The 19878-nt window shown below is 33.4% G+C and overlaps 1 protein-coding gene across 5 annotated transcripts in view; it reads right to left on the reverse strand.

Annotated features, from left to right (window-relative positions):
- The window catches only part of LRRC4C (leucine rich repeat containing 4C), a 560440-nt gene that overhangs the window by 107038 nt on the left and 433524 nt on the right, over window positions 1-19878 (reverse strand). For all 5 annotated transcript variants that reach the window (XM_033010722.1, XM_033010714.1, XM_033010750.1 and 2 more), the window contains 2 exons: window positions 1462-1546; window positions 186-324 (listed from right to left, as the gene is read on the reverse strand). The gene's annotated coding sequence lies outside the window, so the exon portion shown is untranslated. The remainder of the gene's footprint in view (window positions 1-185; window positions 325-1461; window positions 1547-19878) is intronic.

The following is a 19878-nucleotide window of genomic DNA, read 5'->3' on the forward strand; positions in this document are numbered from 1 at the left end:
AACGCATGTAGTTTTTATAGTGAATTTTTTCAACACTTTTTTTTTTTTTTTTCTTCTTAAATCATTACTGGTTTATCCTTGGCCATTGGAAAACAGCAGAAACTTTTTGGCTTTGGATTTTTTCAAATTCAAATGGATTGAAAAACTATAATGCATATAATATATATAAGAACCCATTTTCTTACCGTTGATGCTTGCAGAACAGTGGCCAGTGATGAGGACATCAAAATCGTTATAGACAGGACACACTGGGATTGTATTTCCAGAGTCTTTGCATAATCTCAAGAGAGATTAATTGATTTCTCTGCACACCTGCTTCTCTACCTGTAAAATAGAAATAATATTTACTGAATGTATTAATGAGGAAGGACTCACCATTAATTGGACTAGGGAGAGTCAAGATTCACAGTTTTGTCAGTGCATGATGTGACACCATAGACAGCATATAATATGCACTACACCAGGAAAGGCAAATCAGAAAAATATAAGGTAGCAGAGGGTAAAACCCCAGCCCTCTAAATAATTATCATTCTTTTCTGTACTTTAGTAGTCAATACCTGTTATTAAATAATTTAAGATCTCTGAATGTGTTGTGATATAAATGTACTTTGGCAGACGTTGACTCAAACTAGATGGATAAAAAAGTCAGGGAACAATTTAAGACCTAGCAATGAATGAAGCCAGGAGGCACCATTTGTATACTCACAAGAGCTTTGAAATATGGTATACCTTAGTTAAAAGACCAGTCCTCACTTTGAGTTCTCTAGATTTTCTCACCCAGTGTCCAGCTCTCCCTTTTACTCCACCTTCCCACTACAATTGCACAATATTTAAAGAGCGTGTGAAATATCTAATCATCTTTCAGTATCATCTTAAAGAGGTGGATGAAAATCTTTAAGACAATAAAAAGCCTCTCAAATTTCTTTTGGAATTTACTTGGCTACTGCCACTCCAGAACAGATGAATAGTCTGCCTAGTCCCCTATGGTGGCATTTTTTAAGAGAATACAGGATTATTCTGTAACAGGTAGTTCCACAACTTTCATTTCATAAAGTGGTATAAGTGGAACAATAGCCGAGACCCATTTGCATTTGATTTGAACTTAAGCCCTGGAAAGGTTACAAGGGTAAAATGTAACTGGATTTTGGAGACAATAAGTGGAAACAGGTTTAACACAAATAAACATCTTTGTCCCCATTAGCACAGGATCCTTTGAGAAGTTCTAAAAGGAAGTTGTGGTTGAGAACATTTCTCATTCTTTATTGACTGTATGTTAGAAATTCTTTAAAGAAGTTAAGAAATCCTGCCAATCACAACTGGTGAAAATTATGGCAATAATTATGATTATTTAATATGTGTATATATACATATATATTTTATGATACTTTGGACTCAGTTTTCCTACCATATCTGCAAACTTCATTCCCAATGGCTGTGATATGGTTTTAAATCAAAACTCACCTTACTGCATCAGATCTGATCTTCAAGATCTAGGGAAGATTTCCTTCTTAAGGGGACTATTTCTGGTGCCGAAGAGGAAAAAAACCTGCAAGGAACAAAACACTGTTTTAAGCAGCTGCACATCATGATTATAGGATTGTTTGGGAGCAGGAAAGAAATTAAAATAAAACAAGAGATGGTACACAGGAGTCTGGATCTGGTCCACACTTGTACCAATTCCTTTTCTGTGTTTTTTGGATATTCTACTTCCCTCTCCTTGCACTATTCCACTAGCTTAGATTGAAACTGCATTTCCTTACAACAGTATTTGGTTTACACACTTTTGTGCATGTAGGTGGAAATTATTCTCAATGTGTTAATAAAAATACCTATAATTTAAGAGATAAGAAGTAATATTAGCATCAAGTTTACAGTACTGTTAGTCTTTGGACAATAAGTAGGGGTAATATTAAGAAAACTAGAATACTAGACTGAGGTTTTCAAATTTTTCAAAAATTGTTCACAAATACATTTGGTGAAAATCAAAAGGTCAAGGGATATGGGCTTTCATTTAAGTTGTTTCAAGTGGGGCTTATTTTCAAAAGCAAGAACAGCAATATTTGTTAAATCCAACACAATTAAAATGCATTCTCCAAAGATGAGCCAACTAAAATGAATCATCATTTTCAGACAACACATTTAATAACTCCATAAATGAAAGCAGAGATCCAGAAGCAGGAATTAACCATCTGTGGTCTTAAGTACATACAATATATTTTACCAGAATTCCTTTTCTAGAAGAGAAATTTAGAAGAGAAGAAATATTTCTGTTAAAAGTACAAATTTAATGCAATCTCTCCCAAAAGGAAGGTTATAAAGCTGTTTCAACTTCATATTAAAAACTTTCCCCAGAAATATGATAATTAAAGACAAATTAGTTTTAAAACAAAACTACTGATAATACCAAATTACTCCTATTTTGATAATTTGTTGGGGTTTGGGGATTTTTCTTGTTTGTTTGGTTGGTTTTTTTACTTACTGCCTCTCTCCCAAGTTTTCTTAGGAAAATAGATACAAATGAAGTATCACTATATACATTGATATTTATTGATATTAAAATAAATAAATATATGGTTCCAAAGTGATTTTTTTTTTTTTTTTAATCACAGGAACTTTCCCTTTACATTCTCTTAAGTATTCAAGTAGTTATCAAGATCAGAGAATTACACTGAAATAGCTGTTTCATTTCCTGCATGTTACCACCGATATAAGAATCAGGGATTGGTTTGTTCTGGCTTTTATACAAATACATATACATGTATACACATGTTTATCATGACATATGGTAATGCTTAAATGTTGTCATTGGCACATTTTTTTATGGTTAAAACCACTGTGGGAATGGATATTTTCATAAAAGAACTCTTCAAACATCTGTGAACTAAAACACAGAGAAAATTTCTCATATATTTTTTCTAAAATAATGTAGTATGTAACTACCACAAAGTATATGCTTGTTAAATCTACAAAAAATACAGTGGAATGAGAGGCAGATGCAGACTGGTCCTTGAACTTGATAGTCTAGGATTTTCTACTTCTTTGTAGGCAGACTGGCACTGGCATTGTTCCCATTAAATTATCGTGTTTAAGGTAAGAAGTTCTTACTGTTCACTTAAAAACTTGAGCTTGCTGGAATTCTTCAATTTAAATTGTTCTGAACAACATCAAAACATCACTAAACCTGACTTCATTATACAAAAAAAGCCTCTAGGATAAATTTTAAAAAGGTATTCAGGTGCTCAAATACGTGGATTTAGAAAATTCTGTGATTTACAGATTTTGCCTAACTGCATTAATCACCTAACTCGAATGTCTCCATCTTTAAAAGCCTTTCAAACAAGAACACTGTTTGTTTGCTAATGTAACAGAAAATAACATGTGCTAAATGTTTAAGGTCCATGTGCAAACTTGCAGGGGTAAGGAGCATTTCTTACACGTAGTCAGCACCATTCATCATACTGAGACATCAGTGGCTATCCCATTATTTGAAGGACTTAATTTCTATTTCTTATTTCCTTTGTACAGAAGAAACCAGCAGCTTGTCACTACGGTATTGGGCGGGAGGCACTGTATGGCAGGATTATGAGTCAGTCATTAAGCCTGCTGGTCAGTTAAAAAAAAAAAAAAAAAAAAAAAAAAATCAAACCCCAAGCAAAACAAAAACTTGTCACAACAACTGGGGCAACTATATGCAGAGAGAAAATATGTTAGACAATATACTCACAGATTCTAATTTATTTCCAGAATATGCTAATATTAAGACAGAGAAAACTTCTAAGATACCACTTCCCTAACTTGCTGCAGAAAATTCAAAACACCTGCATGTTATACATTCAGTCTTTAGCAAACTGATTGATGTTTACTCTGGGCTACTTCTGTATTATACCCATGCCCAACTTCGGGATTTGATTTTGTGAGGCATTTCAGTGGGATATTTATAGGGCCACCATGCTGATGAAGATGCTAAGCTCTAGAATGGTAAGGATTTCTGCTTTGGTTAAATGAGAGCAAGTATATAAATATATCCCAGCCCTTTGTCACAAAACTGTGTGGGAGTAGAGGAGTTTGTTAGGCAAGGTGCTAGAACTGAGAGGGAAGCTCTAACTACTTGCAGCTATGACACATTATTATTCATTGGATGGTGTGTCACTCAGACTGTCATAACGCACAGCAGAAAGCATTAACAATGCTGAATGGCACTGGGAGGGATTGCACAGGCACAGGTCATTTTGGGGAAATACTTCTGTCACAATCGAGCCACTTTGTGGAATGGGTCTGGCAGCACAAGCTAGGGGATCATCAACTGGTTATTAGCAACCAACAAAATTCATTCTTTACAAATCAAAACATATTTGTAAAAGCTTCCTGAGAAGGAGTCAGAATTCTGTATGTAAAGTACTTACTAAATATTATTCAACCACATCTATCAGTCTTGGAGAAAGTGATCTGAACATAGAACAGGTCAAATGTGTGAACAGTTGTATGGGTATGGGTGTCAGCACAACACTTTGAATGGAGGAAGAAGTTTAATAAGAGAAAGTAGAATCTGCAGGGTCAGAAAAGGCATAAATATAAAAATTTAAAATCACCCAGGAAGGACATAAAGAAATAAGGCAGCAAAATAAGGAGATCCAGTAGAGGCATCTGGTTTAAACACACACAGATAAGAGAGGAGGAGTCCATTAGACAAAGAAGGCAATTTGAATTTCTTAAATAAGAAAAACTCAAGTTATGGCTATAAATGACTAAACCCAGTTTTTTATATCTTTGAAAATCAGCTTATATGAACAAAACTCTATATGTGTTTTTTCCACTAAAAATTTACTTCCTCAATTATTTACAGAAAATGAAAACACTGAGCAAATACATTTCCCCTATCTTTAAAATTATTGCAAAGTTGAGATAACTTCTTTAATTTTTCTGCTTCTCTCTGTCTTCTTTCCCCACACAGCAGGACTCTGTTTAGGGTTTTTGGTTTTATTGGGTTGGTTTCTTTTTTTTGAGGGGGGGCATATTTTTTTTTTTTTTAAGTACACTTCTGACTGGGAATCAAGAATAAAAAAAACTCAAAGTCAGACCTTAACAGCAATTCAGAGAAATAATTCTCAAACATAATTATCAGGTCAGGAAGGATTATTGTAGTGCTAGTGCAATCAGCCCTATGTGAGACCTTCTAGCGGCTGCTATCAGCACTTCCAAATCTTATCTAGACTTCACCCATGCTAATATGTTTCTTTTAGATTACAGTGGATAACTGGATACAAATCATACTGTAATATTCCTTGTTAGAGCAACAGTTTGAACAGTAATTATTGAGGTGCAGAGCATTTCCTAGGAAACTGCTAACAGAGGAGTTAATGATTGTGCCCACCTACCAATAATATCAATTTGTTAGTAATATAAAACAAAAAAGCCCTATAAGTTTATTACCTTTAAATTAACAACAACAAAAAAAAAAAAAAAAAACAAAAAAAAAACCAAACAAGCAAACAAAACAAAAACCAAAACCAACAAACCACAAAATATTAAGTTGTATTGATGCAGGTCTTTTCAGCACAGTGTTTCTAAAATCATCACATAGGAACCATTTTACACACCACCAAAATGTATGCACCTCATAATTTCTGGTAAATGATTCACAGTAGTAGCACACACAATTTTCACACCAAGAACAAGAATTGGCATTCCTGTTCAATTCCTTTTAAAACTTCAGTAGGCAAAATACAATTATGTAAGAAGAATTCAACCACTGCATTGTAATTTTTTTATCATTATACAAAAGAGAGTGATAACAAAGGACCTGAATTAAACTTTTGAATTTGTTTGGGAATTTAATTGTCTAAGCAGTGCAAAGCATGCTCCTCATAGTGTGGCCATTTCTTACCTCACTGAATACTTTGAGAACAGTAAGCTAGTAATTTAGGACAATGGGGCTGCAAGTGAAGGTGGTATGGGAAGGTCAGGACGAATATCAAACTGAAAACTAGAAAGCATTTGTATATTCATATCTTCATTAACAAAACCACTTCTTTCAATAAGCCCTGTACCATTTATGATTGATTTTTCACAACATTCAGAATTGTTATGCAATGACTTCTATCAAAACTTGGTATTCAAAAACCCCACCTTCATACTTTTTATGGAACAAGCTAGTTAAAGACAAACAAAGGAGAGAGAAAATATACAACATCAGTGTGTGATGCTCTGTCTACAACATTCTGGGGGTTTTTGTTTGTTTGGGTTTGGTTTTTTATTTTCATTAATATTTCCAGGAACAAATGAAATTGTAGAATCATAATTTTAATTAGAAGGGAAGTCCAGGAGCCATCCAGTCCAGTCTCCTCTTCAAAACAGGTCTAATTAGAACAGGTAGCTCAGGGCACATCCAGTAGAGATGGAACACCTATAAGAGCCCACAATTTCTCTGGCCAGTCTGCTCTGGTATTTAATCACCCTCACAGTATTTTGTCATTTTTCTTCCCTATTATTACTGTGAAGGCTGGGAGCTGGCTGTGCAAGGGGAACGGCTGAGGAAGGCCATCATTGCTGTCCTTGGGGCTGAATCCTCCATCACGAAGATGATAAACAATGTCTGTTGCCTGGGAACCTACTGCATGACATCAGAGGAATAAACAGCATCAGCTGTGCTAAACGATGCACTAGAAATATCTCATGAGGAACAACGTATTATGCTTTTACAGGTAGAATGAGAATAGTGAAGATGCAACTCTGAAAACAGAAAACGAGGGATCAGTGAATTAAGAATGAATAGATAACATCTGTATCTGTGGTATCCTGGCACCATTAGCTAAGAAAAAGAATGACCAGTTGATAATTCTGCATAATGGTCATTGTGGGACATCTGGTTACTTTCCGAGAATTTTGTTGATATCCTGCTGTTCTTCATGATTCTCTGTTGTCCTGGATATATTCAGTATTGAAAATCAAGTTATAAGGAACGAAATTATCCAACACAGAAAAGTTCATTTAAAATTCCAGTTGTTAAATACGTATAAAGTATATCTGGTACAATGTAACTATTACCTAAATGTGTTAGAAGCAGCTGTATTTTCTATTTCAAATTATGTTAGATCATTCCAGATGAAACTGGCCTAATCAGGCCTACATAAATTTGTGCTATTATTAGATATGATACCTGTTTCTGAATTATTAGAAGTCAGGCTAAAAAAAAGCCTCATGAAAGAAAAAATGCAGCAACTTTTTTTTTAGTCTTGACAAAAAATACATGTTTTTCTCTAATATACTGACATATATACTAGAATATGTTTCTTTCTCTTAGAGAAAGTAAGAGATTTAATCTAAATAAAATGATAGAAATTACAAGATGTAGTCACAGGCAATTTTAGAATATGAATATACTAAGAAACAGATTTGCTGAGTTTATGAAAACACTATGTTTTCAAATGATACTTGAAAAAAAAAAAAAAAAAAAAAACAACCAAAAAAAACAGAAAAAGTGTAAAATAATCTGTGACCAAAAATGGTGCATGTCTGTTGAAACTGGAGGCCAAATGTGTCATAAGGATTAATTCTCATATATTTCTATCACTGGCCAGTTCCTACTTGACCTGATCAAGCAAGTATACATAGTGACATTGTCTGAATTACCTTCATTAGAAAAGCTGAATTATTTGTTCACTTGTATAAAATGACTGTTACAACTATACTTCCACCTACTTGTTTTATACATACATACATACGTGTGTACACACACACACACTTTGTTTGCTCCTTACAAGCAGAATAAAAGTAATTTTCTGTGCAAATATGGCTTTAAATATTAAACTAGAGAAAATAACTTGGAGATATTGATAAAATTTAACAGGTTTCATATGAAGAAAGAGAAAATGAAATTATCAGAAGACATGAAAATTCTATTAAGGAATCAGCATATAAATTGAGGTATTTCCTGACAACTGTCATTCTTGTGCCAAAGTTCAGACAAGCAATAGAGATGTCTCCCTCTGCCAAAGTCTTTTCTATGCTGCGTGTCAGCACTATCATAGCATTAAGGAAACTGAAACAGAAGCAACTGATTAGAAAACTAGAATGAAAGGAGATTCAATTGCTTAATTTCCCATTACCTGTTTACAAGAAAAACAGGATATTGTAAGGACCCCCAAAAGGCTCTTTCATTCAATGTTGTTGCATCAAGGAACTTTCTCTGCCTTTGTTTCAATAAAGATGATGGAAAATGCAGCAGAATACTTTTCAGGCTATGTATTCCTCTTTTAGCACGTATGTTAGACACAAACGCAGACCTGTGGAAGACTGGTTGTGAGTGTTTTGTCTTATGCCTGCTGGATTGTACATGGTTTATACTAAATGACTTCTTTAAAGTATTAATGTGTGTTGTTTTCAGCTCTCAAAATAACAGTTAGTAAAAACCCTTAATAGAATCTCAGTTTTAACATGAGGTCTTAAAAAAAACAAGACAGATTACTAATTACTCCCAACAGAAAGAGGGGAAAAAAAAAAAAATAAAAAAATTTCATAACTCTAAAACACAGTGCTATGCCTCTTCCAGAACACAGCTGTTAGGAGAAAATAAGCAAGATTAACTTGCATGCATATCATTATAAACTGACCTCCGCTAATTGTTCTTGGCACCTGCATGAGCTAAAGTAAAAATCAGTTTGATTCACAGCAACACAAGAAAAGCAGGAGGGGGCAGAAAAAACTTTCTAGGGTTAAGAATATGGAACCACAAACTTCTACAAACTGAACAGTAACCTTGATTGTAATTCAAGTTCCAAAATGTTCAAATCACCTAAGAGAAATGAATGAACTGACACATTCCCCATTCCAGGTAAATTCAGCAAATACGTGAGTCAATCCTTGATTTTCTCCTTGCCCTCAATACCCACTCTAATGACACTCAAATCTGTTGCTTTGTAATGGCACTTTGCAGGAGAAAAAAGGTTGCACACAGACTTTTCCAAACATTTGTATTTGTATGACCTTAAATTACAAAGCACACATTTTATGCATTTTAAGCATTTCCTACATTTTCTGGCCTTATCTTAAATTCTGATACATACAAATCAATTTATCCTTGAGTAATTCTCAAGTTACTAGAAAAGCACAAAACAAAATGAAGAAATAGTAATGCCACATGAATTTGCCACAAATTCACAGACTGAAAACAAAATCATTTTGTCAATGACACTGTTAAGACCTGTAGAATTACTCTGCAATAGGGTCTTAGAGGCACATTGTATTAGAGTAAAACAAACTTCAGTCATTCTCTTTTCTAGTATGGAACCAAATCTTTGGAAATCTACAGGTCCATGCATAGTAACCTTCTATACAGACTAGTCTGTCTACCACATATAAGAAACTGCAAACTTTACTACAGTAATACAAATTAAAGTTGTCCTGTAAAATATTAAGAGCTGAACTGTTGCCATCCCTGGGATGTATATACTTCGCCTGACACATTTAGGTAAAGTCCTACCTGTTTCTTTATAGATGTAAAGCCAGCACAATTTTACTTGTGGAATCAAGCCCAGGAAATTTGTGTTCTCCATGATACCAAAAAACTCTAGATTATGTCAGATTCTGTTGCAGTTTACCATCAGGGAAAGTCTGAAATGTACTTCAAATAGGCAGCATGGACTGTAACAGTCAGTTAGCTGTTGTAGCTATCTTAGTAACAAGATGGCTAGGAAGGGAAGAATATTTCCTTCCTTCCTAGTTTCCCCAGAATTTCCCAATGGTAAATGCAAATGTTTCACACACAAAAAAGCTCCATGAATTTGCATAACATGAGTTCAAGGGACTGTAAGAAGGAGCAGAGATAATCCTTCTGTGATCATCCTCGCCTCTCTTGCTCTGACTCATGTACAGAAAAAGGGTCAACATCCAGCTGTTCAAAATCACACTTGATGCCTTCATTGTCTTGGAAAGAACAGTTAATTGCTTCATTTAGCCCTTCATTTAATTCAGTATATTACTCTGCACTTCAGCTGACACTCAAATGAAAAAGATGTGATGCTGGGGGGAAAACACATTTAAGAATATCTCATAAATGTGCAATTGTTTCCCTCCGTGCAAAACAATAACCTGCCTTTGAATTTAAAAATAGTCACCTTGCCACTAGAATTGGAGAAAAACTTTTGATTTGCACACATCTACTTGCTGGACTGACCATGTTCCAATGATCTCCATGAACTAAGTCCCAGTGGAAAGATCAATTCATTTCCATCGGCAAAAATTTCAGAATGTTTAGCTCAGAGTGGTTTTATGATATTCTTGTACTTAATTCTCATGGCCTGGATCCTACATGACCATAAAGAGTTTATTTGCCTCTGGAAAGTGAACATCATTAGTTTAAACCACCAGTTTAATTAATTTAAGTTATTATAGTTGCTGTTTAAGAAAAACAAGTCATTCTTGCAATATAAGGGAAAATCACAGCTGGTTTATATTGTGAGAATCTAGAGAGAGGCTGTAAAAAGCAGAAATATATTACCATTATTTTTAAGTGAGAGAAGTAGTACAAACCAGTCTGTTCACATTTTCAGAACTAAGAACAGATTTGTACTTTGAATACCAATACAAAAAGAAACACTAAAATTTAGAAGTAAGTTTATGAGGTTTGACTGTAAAAATAGACTTTACTTTGGCTCCAGAACCCATCTATCTTATTTTCTATTTAGAAAATTAAGTCATTTAGTGGGTAACTTTTTTCACTATTCTACCTCTCTCACCAGGTATACTGTCATCCTTTTTGATAGGCACTCTAACTTTTTCAGAAAGAATTTAGTAATAGATATTCCACTATCTTCTTGTCCAGTATTTCAGTGTCTTTATTACAAAGTGTTTCCCAATATTAAACATGGAAAAATTTGCTACAGGATAAACCCACTACATATCCATAGTTTCCAACAACTTTTCACGAGATGAAAACTTCTATTGTTCCCCCATTTCCATTCCACATTCTTCTATTCCTTTCAATATGAGTTGTTTCAGTTCTTTCTGAATTTCTGGTTTTTTAGACCTTTTTTATTCTCATTGCCATCATATGTAATAGCTCATTTTGAAGCTGAATTCAAAATGTCATTAAAAAACTCAGAAATCCTGAACAAAATATAACATTGTATTTCAGATCAAACAAAATGTGTCCTTTGGTCTGAATTGATTTTTTCAAGTTTGATTTTAGTAGGAAGAGAAGAGAGAAAAATGTATTTTAATTTGACCACAGTATACTTTTCTCTTCTGATTTTGTAGTTAAAGGGATGAGTTGGAAGTTCAATTACTTTTGTATCTCTGCATAAAAAAATGTGTGCATTCACGTTTTGTGTCTTTCAAAATTAGGAAGCTTTGCACAAACTCAGAGGTGAAAATATAAACCCTTTCAATAACTTCAATATCCTAATTATTGATAGATACACAGCACTTATAACTTATTCATAAAAAACTGTTTTGCCAAGATTGCCATATACACCTTTGAAAACTACTTTTGAAAACATCAATCGGTTTATAAATGTTTTGTCCACATCCTCAAATACTTCAGGGTTATTTCCTACAATTTTTTCTGCAGTGCTTTGTCAGATTCAGTGTTAAGTAACTGTCAAGCCATTCTAGCAACACAGCTATTATTTTATTATTCAGATGGTTCTGTCTGTACTTAACATTATGATTTTCAGTCTAAGTTTTCTTTGTTTGGTTCCCATTCCTTTTACTCATTTGAAGCAATTGCATTAAACACTGTACTGGGTCTTACAAGGATGAAAGACAACATACCACCCCTTTAATCATACTTGCTCAAATTCATATCCTTGCTCATATTGATCTTCTGACCAATGCATTCCAGATACCCAGATCTCTTCATATTTGTTATTTGGACCAGCAATTTAAGAAAAAGAGAAATAAACATAATATATATTATAGAAAAATGTGAAGATGGAAGAGAAAAATGTCACTGTATGTGACTCAGACTGATGATTTTAAACTCTTCATGCTATGTTTGAAAAGTGACAATGTTGATGCATGACAAAGTACAAATAACCATTGCTTGCAACGATGTCTTTGTCATTCCCATGAAAATGCCTGTGTGGGTTCTATTAGGAGAAAAAAAAAAAAAAAAAAAAAAAGCAAAATCAACAAAAAAACTGTTTGAAAATCTCTTTAAGTATACTGCTGGGTTTAATAAAAGCATCAATGCTGAGTATCATCCTACAGTGCAAGCATTTTCAACACTTATAATACAAGAATCTTTTAATCTTGAAGAGAATGAAGAGCACATACTCTCTAAAACTGAATTTTAATAACTAAAATATCTGTGGAGAGAAAACAGAAAATATGAATGGTCTTAATCTACTGTTACCCAGCTCATTACATCATCATTGATCATAAGATAACTAGAAAAAGTGAGTATATTGTTATAGGTCATACTATCTGAATGGGCATTTATAGAAAAATTATATATCACACTCAATTGGCATCACATTTATGTTATGATGGTATCAGCTGAGGAAGCTGAATGTCCACATGTACAAGGTTGCAGTCTAAACTATTTTCCATTTTGTAGATTTCTTTCAAAAATTAGTTAATTAATCAAAACAAATATATTGTTGTAAACTCAACCATTCTAGGCTGCTCTAGGCAGTTATGAAAAGCTTCTGACACTAGCACTTGCTAAGCGCTTGACATAAAAAGGAAGGAAAGACTATTTCCCAATAAAGCACAGAGGAAAAGAATTCCAAATATCTTATGTTCTATGCAATTCTCAAAAGCACTAATATTTAAATCATTACTTTCAGTACCTATAATCCTAAAAAATAAACTCACTGCAAAATCATCAAGCTCATCCCAATGACTTTTTTTGAATAATATTTTCAAACTAGAATTTAAAACATTGTAAAAGCCAACTTACAAATCAAAGGTCAAACAGGGTATTGAGAGCTGTGGTATTCAAAAAATGTAACAGCATCCTAGGGGCTTGCATTTGGAAATCCTTCAGCTTCCTACTAAATCCCAGATTTCTTGATCTACTTCAATGAATCATTTAGCTTTGTTAGGGTTCAGTCTCATCTCCTGTCAATGAGAGAGTTTCAACTTCAAGTGCAGTTTTGTAAATAAATGCTTTAAAGATTTCTGTTTGTTCAGTTAATGTGATAATGTTAGCATGACAGAGGCTTTTTAACTAAGAGAGAGGAAAGATTTTCTTCTGCTATTAGAAAAGTTATTCTAAGTTTTAAATTTTCTTGGGTTTTATATACAATTAAACTAATTCACTGCAGAGTTTTAATGCTCTGTGAGTCATAGCTAATTGCAAATGTACATTCACTTTTGGAAGAGCTAGTCCAAATACAACCTTCACACAATGAGAAATGTTCATAGCAGCTCTGTTTCATATTCAAAAAGATTTCTGTGGAAAATATTCACATTAGATGCACTTACACACACACACACACAAAAAAAATAAAAAAAAAAAAAAGAAAAATTAAGCAGGAGAACTAATAATCTCAGTGAAAAGCACTGAGATTGTGAAGTACTAAAAGCATTTGCATAAGAACTTGCTAAGTCTCTAACTTTAGAATCCTTTGCTTTTTCTTTAATTTGAACAACAAAGCAATGAAGACAACTGTGTGCTGAATACAGTATGTATTTCAGTAACTATATAATAAATTCAATCTGAACATGGACTCCTACTATCAAAGTTCTTAATTTATCCCTTCACTACAATACACAGTGGTGTAGAAACCCAACAGAAGGCCTAGCAACCGTTTACAAACCACTTATATTCTACCTGAGGATTTAAATAGTCTGTAGTTCTTGTATGAATCTTTTGTACAGAGGACCGTTTCATCTGCTGAGATAAAGAAGACTTCCTATTGATAAGTTAGTAGTAGGCTACATGTTGAATAACTCCTGAAGCCAAATAATGTGCATATAAACTATTTATATTCTAATAATTACTGGACACACCTAGAACATGTGGTTAGGAAGGAGACTTCATGTCTTTCACAATGAGCTTCTGAAGCTCCACATCAGTTTTGTATTTTCAGCTTTCTGCACAACTAAGGTCACAAAAAGTGTTTGAAATTTTTCCAATCCACATATACATGTTAAATGAGACTAGGTAAATGTCTAAGCAACTAACTTTCAGGACATTTTTCTGATCTTGCATGTGCCTTGATCCTTGTCAGAAGTATTGTGTTTCAATTTCACAGAAGTGTAGTGTGGCAAGAATAACCAGCAATAAACTGCAACTAAATCTTGATGTGGAACCATAATCTCCACATAATATGCAACATTTCAACAACTAAGTCAGAAAGCCAAATTTACCATCTTAGGATGCAATAATTTCACTCTTCAACCTCTTGAAAACCACCCTTAAGTATATAAAATAAAATCAGATAATTTTGGGGACAGAAAGATCAATTAAGGAGTTATGCATAAAACTTTATTCTTAACCTATTAACTGTGTAACTCAAGGCATTTTTATCTTCTTCTTTAGTCATAATTAAGAAATATTATGTTCCATACTATGCAGACATTAATTTTTAAAGCAGTGATGCTTATAAAAATAATAGGAGAATTGAAGCTATACAATACTGCATTATTTTAAGAAGAGTTTGAAGGATTTTCACTATGAAATTGCTAAAATATTCCAGAGGATCTAAGCACCTAATTGAGAAAACCAGTTGCCTTCATGGACATCTATCTGAAACATTATATGTCCACTCAGTTTTCTTTACTGAAGTATGTTGATGTACTTTTTTTTTTACTAATAGATGGTAAGAAAAACCGCAAATAGCAATGAACAAAATTCAAGAAATTTCTACATTTACAAAGGAACAAAAGGCATCAAATTCTTGAAAAAGCTGTAATCAAATGTATCATCAAGACACAAATTGAAAGTGAAAGATTTTCTTCTATTCAATACTCAAAGAATAAATGAGTCAGCATTAAAATTCAATTCTTTCTACATCTGCATGCATAAGAATAGATATTAGTCACTCATTAAAAGTATAGATGGACAGACCATCATTAAGTAGTTTTGTTAAACTTTGTGAAATATATCTCAACAACCATGAATAATAACTGGAAGAAATATTTACTTGAGATCATTGGGTCACACAGGGCTGGATAAATATAGTGACACGTTCTTGGCATGACTGAGAAATTACTTTTGGCCTGGTTGAGGTCTCCCATATGTGTCCTGCAAGTCTAGCTAATGAGGCAGGACAATCATTAAACTTGGCCAAATTAATATGACATGAATAGAAGAATTTGCAGATGCAGTGACAGAAATGAAAGTAGGTCACATTCTCACAATAGAAACAGTCTAGACAGCATTAGCATGAGCCTCATAAGTCTTGTACTAAAACCCACAAAACAAATCTGTAACATCTGATAAGAAATGTAAGAATAGAAAAACCAACATAAAAAGATCATGTATATACATAAAATGAGAAAAAAGAAAAATTGCTTTAGCTTTAGCTGGCATTCAGTGAATTAAAAGTATTTAAAGCATATCCAGTGAATAGTATGTTTTCTAATATGATAAAAAAAATAACTGATTGGACAATCATTTTAAGGTCATATCTTTCACTTCAAATACTGGTGACTGTAACAAAAGTATATCTCTGCTAATATCTACAAAATAGTAATAAATATTGCATCACAGTGAGAACAGTTTCACAATGTTTTACAAGATTACTCAAAAGGCATGGTTTTGCTAAAGCTTTTGGTGGAACACATAATTTAAAAAAAAAAAAAAAAAAAAGACCAAACAAAACAAAACAAAAAAACAACAACAAACAACCCATCAGAAAGCTTTTGGTGTAAAGGAGTAAGAGGTCTTTGTCCATTTTTTCCCTCACCTTCACTCTTTTCTTTGCTCTCTTGAAAAAGATACTAATGTAATGTTGAGTGGACAAGGGAAGCAGCAATGACATGAAGACACACAACTGAAATACAAAATGACTAATATGAAATGCTGAAATATAAAACATAGTTGTATTAAAAAAAAAAAAAAAAAAAAAAAAACAAACAAAACCAACATTTTCTAATGCAGAAATGTTCTTAATTTACATAAATGGAAGAATAATGTTTACACAAAATAAACTGATGTATGTTGTGATTATTGTTCAATACCTATATAATATGTGGTCTGATGTTCTCAGTTGAATTTTCCCTTCAAAATCTTTTTTTGTGTGTTGTTGACCACACACCCCTGCCCCAAATATAATCATGTGACTAGCAAATAATCTTCAAAGTCATAAATATTATGTAGTGTGTTGCAATGAGGAGACATTATTGCCATCATTAGCAGATAACTTCTTTAGTGCTTGTTTGATCCATGTCCCAATATTAGGAATGCTTACTACTAAAAGGTCATTTCTGAAACTGAAGTACCTTTTACAAGAAAAGGTGTTAAGGTTCATTTTATGGTCACATTGCTATTTTGGATAGTTATATTCCACCAGACACCTGTACTACTTAAAGACTACCTCACCTTAACTCTCTTTTTTCTTTTTGTTTCAACCCAATCTCCTTTATAAAACAAATCAGTTAGAACATAATTGTGAATATTTGCCTTCAATAGAATTTGACTTTATTTTTTACATCTTCAGGAGACATAAGTCAGAGCTATCTGTGCACCTTATGTGTAATAGGTGAGTAGAGAATTACCATAGGAATCAAATCTTTAGTATGTAAGCAACAGAATGTCTTGGGATCATACAGCATTGCCTAATTTAATGTAAAGCTATACTTAGTTCAAATGTCCCACTGTTCTGTTCTGTTTTATCCTTGCACCCATTGGTATTTACTTGCTACTGAATGTGTATACAGAAGCATTGTCAAGCAATGGCCAAAAATACATCACAGGATGACATCTGGAGATGTCTTGAGATCTTGAGATATCTTGAGATATCTTGATATAGAGGGTCAGAGCTGCTATAAAATGAACACATACTGTGGGATTCCAGATATAATTAACTATGTTTCTGAGCTTCTCTTCCATTGTTTGGATCACATAACTACTAGTGCATAATTTTTTTCTTTATTCAATGGGTATTTGTTCATGTTTGCAGGGAAGAGGTTGCCTCTATAAGGGGAAAAACAGAGTTTCAAGTTTTTTAAAAAAAATATGGATTTTTTTTCAAAACTTAAAATCAGTTTTGTGAAAGATATGTTTTAGCAAAACTTTTCCTTTATTTTGGGGAAAGGAAAAGCAAGGCAGAGAACTACACAGTAAAAAATTGAAAAGCTGTGTAGTTTTTAGGAATTGAGATCATCATATTAAAAAAACATCATTTACTGACTTCAAAAAATAAATTTGAAATTGAAAATATTAAATTAATTAAAATGCAAACATTTTTAGATAAAATCACTTTTTTATATATATAAAAAATATTCATTTTCCCCCCTATTAAGTTCTGTAGTTGTTTCAAGTGTAGAATAGATTAATTTTCCTGGCATTCCCAAACAAATAGTTATGCTTTTTTCAGTGAGGTAGAAGCCCCTTTGCAACAGAGTTCGGAAAAGAACAGAGATTTTTCTAAAAAGACAAAGTAACTTTTTAGAATATATAAACCAGGTAAATGTTTCAGCTTCAATAATTTTTTAAGAACTACCATTAGAAAGGTATCAGTATTACTAGATACTAATTTTTTCCTATGTTCATATAATTTCTCAGCAACTTAAAGTATGACTGATTTACCCACTGGAATTAGCTAAATACATGGATATATACTATCTTTTTATAGTTGTTTTTAGCTATCATTTCAAGACACACGTATAGTTTTGTTCTCCACAAGCACAAATGTTGAAGCAACAAAACTCTCAAATGTGAAATAACCGACACCATAAATCTTATGTCTTGAGGATCTCAAGATGAAACCACAGAAATAAATATCTTCAAACTCTTCTTGAAGCCAAAAATCCAACTAAATACTTCATATACTTAAACCACAAGCTTACTTCAAGATAAGTTGTAGGGGAGAAAAAAAAAAATTTACTTGGAAAGTTCTGAGAAATAGACTGACTGTGTCATACACCCCAATATCAAAAGCTACACAAGTTGAAAAGCATCTGTCTTGGACATATTTTTATATGATTGTTAGTCATGGATTTAAAACAAGATTCTCCCAGGGAGATTAAACAGCTTAACGGCCAGATGCTGCAGAGCAGTATCTGGCATATGTAGATTTGATAAAGTTACCAACTTTGAAGTGAACAGGAGAGATTGCAAATGTTCCAAATCATTACAATCAAAACAGCAGAATGTATAGGTAAAAAGTTTCAGTGGAATAGCATGTGGCTTAAAGCAAAAGTAAATACCAACTGGTAAATGGACATTTGGACTATATGGGTTATTCTGATATCCAGCTATTCTACTTCCAATTATTCAAAATTGTACAAATGTAGTAAGGAAAATAGACTTCTGCAGTCCACTTAGGAATATTTGTTATTTCTTCTTGTTCTGAAAATCTTGAGAGCTCTCTAAATGAGCCAATAACAAAGGTTTCCAATTTTACTGAAAAGTATTATACGTATAGGAAGTTGATTCTTCTATTCTCATAGACTGATAGACTGGCCTGATTTAAACAACACCAAAAAGATGGCCTAAATTGTTACTTGTGTTAATAAAGTTGTGAAAATTATAACATTTAATGGAAAATAATTGTTATGAATTCTAATGAGATCTGCCTGATACAATTCCTCAGAGAAAAGGATACTCCTGGATTTCCAGGGTCAGTGCCTGCAGAACATGAACAGGCAAATTACTTCTCAGGCACTGTTACATTAATTTTTCAGATAACAAAAATATTTTGTCTTTCATTACAAAGTAGCTTTCTGGATGCATCTTTACTATGGATAAGAGACATGAATAATGTTCTGATCTCCATCAAAATACCTCATTTTGTACTCAATAATGCAACCTCTAAAAATACATCCTTCCTCATGTTCAGAAGCAGAAAATTTCAGCATAACAATGTCAGTTTTATTTTCAAAATTTCCAAAGTCTGCTTTTACTACTGCTGCAGTATCTGGTAAATACTGCTGACTATTTCATTCATCTGTGCAGAATTTAATTAAAAACAAATCTACAAAAAATATTCCTCGGAAAACATTCCTAATCTCTTTAACAACATTTCAGGCAACTAAAAACTATGTGCAGGCAAAGACCTATACATTATTCTATTCTTTTCTTACAAGTCACCTGCAGCAATTAGGATGGTATTCATTCTTCCCCTTACAATTGCAGCAACACTAGTGCTTTTCTCCCAAACAATATAGACTGGCAGGCCAACAACTATGCTTTGATAGATGGGGGTACATTATATGCCTTGCTGCAGTGGCAACAGTATAGAAAACCCTTCACTAGTAAGTCAGTGGGAGAAAATGCTCCACCTAACCCAGCAAGAAGAGAGCATTCTTTATCACCTATATGAAATAGATTAGCATGTTTATCTTACCTCTTAAACGAAAGATGCCAGTGTCCTAGCAACATCAAGTTTAGAGCACTGGCTAGCATTTTTTGCAGTGAGACAAAGACTGTGACACCCACAGAGAAAAGGGTTACAGTTCAACTCTTAGAAGCAGTCCCTCTGGAGACCTCTGACGGGGTTTACTGAATGTCAGAAGATTTTGCTGTCCTTGTCTGCTAGACTTGTGCTGCAGATAGACAGCAGGATTTCAGCATACACTTTGCCTCTTTCTATCAGCTCCTAAATTCAATTAAAAGTGCCTATGGCACTTCTCTGCTAGGAAATATGTAGTACTGCCACAGACACTCATTCCAAGAAGTCATTTCAAGACACCAGAGCTCTTTTTAAAACATTTGCTGTGTATGCATGAATGCCAGAGTCCACAAGTACCTGCAGAGTCCATCAG

The sequence above is a fragment of the Tyto alba genome, unplaced genomic scaffold (assembly GCF_018691265.1).
Source record: "Tyto alba isolate M040663 unplaced genomic scaffold, T.alba_DEE_v4.0 Super-Scaffold_18, whole genome shotgun sequence".
Taxonomy (NCBI): Eukaryota; Metazoa; Chordata; class Aves; order Strigiformes; family Tytonidae; genus Tyto; species Tyto alba.